Here is a 5,904-nt window from a genome sequence, read left to right as displayed (position 1 = left end):
ATCAACTGATAAATGGATAAAGAAATTGTGGTTTATATACACAATGGAATACTACTTGGCAATGAGAAAGAATGAAATATGGCCTTTTGTAGCAATGTGGATGGAACTGGAGACTGTCACGCTAAGTGAAATAAGTCATACAGAGAAAGACAGATACCATATGTTTTCACTCTTATGTGGATCCTGAGAAACTTAACAGAATACCATGGGGGAGGGGAAGGGGGAAATAAAAGTTACAGAGGGAGGGAGCCAAACAATAAGAAACTCTTAAAAACTGAGAATAAACTGAGGGTTGATGGGCGGTGGGAGGGAGGGAAGGGTGGGTGATGGGCATTGAGAAGGGCACCTGTTGGGATGAGCACTGGGTGTTGTATGGAAACCAATTTGACAATAAATTTTATATTAAAAAAAGAAAATAATAGAAAAAAACAAAATAACAATCATTAATCATGTAATAATACCTTGAATTGTATGAGCTACCTTATTTTAAAGCATCTTCCTAATTATAACCCATGTTCATCATTATTAATTTGTAACAGTTAAGAGGGAACAGTCACTGTAGAATCTATTCTATATATGGAGATAATGAGGCATCCAAACACCCAATGTAACTTGCTTACTCGTTACCTAGTAGATCTTTGTCATAAATGTATTATCTTATATGGGGAAAAGCATCTTTCTATACTGAAATCCTGATGTTTAAGCTGTTTTTTTTTTCAAGTAAGATTTTTGAATATGAAGTTAGGCCTATTCAGAAAAACTAATTTGAAAAATAAAGAATGCAATAAATTTAAAAAAGCAACCATTGCTACCTATAAAAATCTTTACAGATGAAACAGATATAAGGATAATATGATTATAATTGTATACCATTACAATGAGCATGAAACTTACAATCCAAATCTGAGGAAAGCAAGTATAACTTTTTAAATTCATCTATAACCTAACTTATCTTTGTTATTGAAGCTCTATACCAATTGAAAATTGAACTTTGGACTTTAAAGATTTTTTTTTTTTAATTTTTTTTACATTGATTTATTTTTGAGAAACAGAGTGAGATAAAGCGTGAGCAGGGGAGGGGCAGAGAGAGAAGGAGACACAGAATCTGAAGCAGGCTCCAGGCTCTGAGCAAGCGGTTAGCACAGAGCCTGATGCGGGGCTTGAACTCACAAACTGTGAGGTCATGACCTGAGCCGAAGTCGGACGCTCAACCGACTGAGCCACCCAGGCGCCCCTGAACTTTGGACTTTAAATAAACTCAGCAATTTGAAGTTTAAAATTTGGTCAATTTTGGTAAATATTCACTGAAAATATTCTGGCCCTTCCCCTGTCCTTGCCCAAGCATTGGGGCAGGGACATTACTCTCCACTATGGTCCTATGAGTCAAGACATTTTTTCTTACATGCTCCTGGCCTTGACTCTGGGGTAGCTCCATTTCAGCTTATTGGTTTCAACATGTGAGTTGTGAGGAAACACCAAATAAGAGAGTCTTTGAACTGAAAGGGCGGATTCAGGTAACCATTGCCAGAAATTTGCCAAATGCTTTGATATTTTGAGAGCAGAAAAATATATTCCTTTGTAATCGTGTTGTTTTCAAATGTTGGCTCATTATTTTTTAAAAAGTAAGGATCTGTGAAGAAATTACAAAAACTTACATGGAGATTATTGTTGGTGGCCAGGATGCTTATTGACAGCATCTGACATTTTATTGTTTTTCCAGATATTTGTATCTTAATTTTAAAGTTAATATGATGCTACAGTATTTTATTTTACACTGAAAAGATTGGCGTCTTTATGATGGTACTAATACTATAATTTTTCTTACAAGCTGTGATACGTGTTTCTTGAGTTTCAATCATTGGTCTCACTAGAAGTCATCTGTTATATTTATCTACTAACTATGATTAAATAATTCAGATGACTTTCACTTCCTCCCATTTCTAGCTATCATTTTCTGGCAGCATCTGTAGGATTTTTTTAATGTTTATTTATTTTTGAGAGAGAGAGAGAGAGAGAGAGAGAGAGAGAGAGAGAACATAAGCAGGAGAGGGGCAGAGAGAGAGGAAGACACAGAATCCAAAGCAGGCTCCAGGCTCTGAGCAAGCTGTCAGCACAAATCCCAACATGGGACTCGAACCCAAAAAGCGTGAGATCATGACCCAGGTCAAAGTCAGATGCTCAGCTGACTGAACCACCCAGGCACCCCTGTAGGTTTTTTTAATAAGAAAAGAAATATTATTCAGGTTTCCATTTAATCATGATAGACTCAAAGATCTGTTCCCTCTAAAAATCGCTACAGATACAGAAAAGGTCTAATTTTTTAAGCTCATTTATTTATTTTTAGAAAGAGGGAGCAGGGGAGGGGGAGAGAGAGAGAGAGAGGAGAGAGAGAGAGGAGAGAGAGAGAGAGAGAGAGGAGAGAGAGAGAGAGAGAGAGAGAGAGAGAGAGAGAGAGAGAGAGAATCCCAAGCAGGCTCCACACTGTCGGCGTAGAGCCCCAAACAGTGCTTGAACTCACCAATCATGAAATCATGAACTGAACTGAAGTCACGAGTCCAACACTCAACTTACAGAGTCACTCAGACACCCACAAAGGTATAATTTTTAAAGGTACTCGTCTGCAAACACAAAGAACAGAATCCTAGACAAGAGATGTCAACATATTTTCTCTTGGAACATGGAAAGCAGAGGGAAGATAGAATGATGAACTCGGCAGGGCAGAGAACAGTGAAGTGTAAGCACACACAGGGGAGAAGCCACTGAATAGCCAGCTGCTTCACACTCTAGAAACTGACTCAAAAATCAGCGCATAAGATGCTAAAATAAGTGGAGAGAGAGTAGAGCTGAGAACTGGGAAGATGGTTGAAGACATTTTAAGGAACAGCGAGACTTCCAGTTTTCTCCAATTCTTTGCAGGTAGAAACCACCAATCTTCCACTTCAGGAAAAATGGAGGCTGAGACTCAGCAGAATGAGACGTTGAGGTATTTTAGTGCAAAAATGGCAGTAAACGGAAGGCAGCATATACTAAATGTTGATCCCTTTCCTCCAGCCCTGTCTTTGGCTCAGTTCCCAGCAACCTAGCAGTTAAGTATGCAACTCTTTAGGTAATATATTACAGTATTCATCTCTGGAAGAACTGAAAGATCCTGGGGAGAAAAAGACCTGTGCATAGTGAAACACTGTAATATTCCAATGAAATCTTAGCAAGATACCATCAATGTTCCTTCTCCCTCACTCCCATGCACACAGCTCTCTCTCTCTCACCTTCTCCCTCTTACACACACACACACACACACACGCACACACACGCACACACACACATCTATTTTAATATTTTTCAGAATCTCATTCTAAATGAGTGAGAAATGTGAAAATAATAGTGAAAGAGAAAGAATGACATAAAAAAATGAAAGAAAGCCAAGTAAAACCAGGGACTGAGATTGATAAACTATTTCATTCGCTGCAAACATCTACACAGGCTTGTAAAGAGCAAGAATGCTAAAAGTAAAAGTTTTTAACAAATTAATTACTGACATATATCATATCTGATCTTTGTTTTGCAAAAAATAAGAACTAACTCCAATTGAAAGAGGAAACTCATCCACATTTAAATCAGCTGAAGGTTTCTATATGTTCCTGAGTAAACTTATTGTCTAGAATTATTTTGATAATTATTGAACTTCTTCATCCCCACGTGGCACTTGAAATGATCAAGACTCTCCAGAAGTAGTACCAATACACCCAAGTTTCCAATTCCTACCATTCATTCCAGATTGGTCATTGTTTAATGGTGCATTTTGATACTTTTAGATTGGCAGAAACAACTTGAAATATTAGCAGATTGAACATTAAATGAATTAATAATCCTATTTTATATGAATACTTGTATTTGAAAAAAAAATTCCCAAGAGACGTGACACATATTCACAAGATACATTGTAATACAAAAGTAGTTATAATTGCACTGTGCCTCTTAAAGTAGTTGACTCTGGATAAAAATCTTTCTCAAAAAACCTATTAGTCTTTTCTATACTGGTTAGATAGATAGTAATAAAATCCCACAGGATATAAATAATAACAGTGCTTTTGATCATTGTGGCTGATAATTTGAAAAGAAGAGCATTTTAAAATGGAAGTGGCTTATTTCCTAAAGGAATGAAAATATAATTTGGTCTGCGCTAAATAGGAATCATTTAGTAGACACCATATCGGATGTTAGCTTGTAGTGATAAGATAAAATGTTTGTAATCCCAATGGATCATTTAAAAAAGAAAAGAAATTTCTTCTACATGCAGACATGACACTTGTTTTATTTTGCAGCATTTACAAAGCTAATACATATGTTCAGCAGAAATACAAGCTAATTTATAGAAGTTAAAAATACATAAAATGCATTTAAGTGTGTAATTATCATTATGTGAAAGAAAAAAATAGACTTATGGGTGAGATAAACATAAAATTTTGGGGAAAAAACACAAGTGTTTTTAAGAACATGCCTTTAACTTATACCTTGATGATATTTCTTTTTTTTTATACCTTGAAGATCTTTCTTTGTTGTTGTCCAATGTAGCATAACTTTAGTATTTAGTGCATATTTAATAAATCATTACAGCTGACTCTTGAACACGATGGGTTTGAACTATACAGTTCCCCTTATATACAGATTTTTTCAATAAATACAATATCACAAATGTATTTTCTCTTCCCTATGATTTTCTAAATAACATTTTCTTTTCTCTAGCTTATTTTATTGTAGGAATTCAGTTTGTAATGCATATAAACATACAAAATATATGTTCATTGACTGTTTGGTTTACTGGTAAGGCTTTCAGTCAACTAGTGGCTATTAGTAGTTAAGTTTTGGGGGTGGGTCAAAAGTTGTGTATGCATTTTTTAATGTTTATTTATTTTTGAGAGAGACAGAGACAGAGAGAGAGCAAGAGAGTGAGAGAGCATGCGCAGTGGATGGGCAGAAAGAGAGGGGAACAGAGGATCCAAAGCAGGCTCTGTGCTGAAAACAGGCAGCGCAATGTGGGGCTTGAACTCACAAACCACGAGATCATGACCTGAGCCGAAGTCAGGCACTTAACCAACTGAGCCACTCAGATGTCCCTGCACGTGTATTTTTGATTGAGCAGGGACTCAGCACCCCTGGCCGCTGCATTGTTCAATGGTCAATGTATAATGAAAATAAGTCAAGAAAACTTTGACAGTAAGTTATCAGAGACCATGCCCTGATACTGAAATACACTAGTATTTCAGTAGGATAACTTGTTTTTAGAATTAAAATTAAATGCCTTAGGCAGTACACATACTTTCTATCTTGCTTCAGTCCCCACTATTAAGGAATAGCTTTATAACCTTTTGCTTCACTCACTGTCTTCAAAAGTATATGAGTCTGTATTCTAAATTATTTTGCACTTGCAAATATGGCACAAACTTACAGAATATCTGAATCATGTCACAAAATCAATTATTTTATTTATAAATCCGGAGTAGCATCCATACACATGGTAGTCAAACAATTTTTTGGCAAATGAACATGATTCATTTATTTAGTTTTCCTTGTGTTTGAGAAAATTTCAAAATACATGTATGATGGTAACATTTCATCATATAAGTTCTATTGTTCTATTGAAAAGTTCTGAAGCAAACACAACTTTGTTTTATCATATTAACTTGCCCTACTCATTAAACAGCCTAACAGAAATTAAAAAAGTCAAAGCGCTTTCCCCACATCAAACCTTTTCAGTGAACAGAACTAGGACTCATATATATGTATATGTATATGTATATGTATATGTATATGTATATGTATATGTATATGTATATGAATACATACTTCCACACCTACACACGTGCATACATATGTCAGAAATATACATTATTGTTATGGGCTGAA

The sequence above is a fragment of the Panthera onca genome, chromosome B3, assembly GCF_046562875.1.
Source record: "Panthera onca isolate mPanOnc1 chromosome B3, mPanOnc1 haplotype 2, whole genome shotgun sequence".
Lineage (NCBI taxonomy): Eukaryota > Metazoa > Chordata > Mammalia > Carnivora > Felidae > Panthera > Panthera onca.
The sequence above is the reverse complement of the archived record's forward strand: the minus strand, read 5'-3'. Positions refer to the sequence as shown.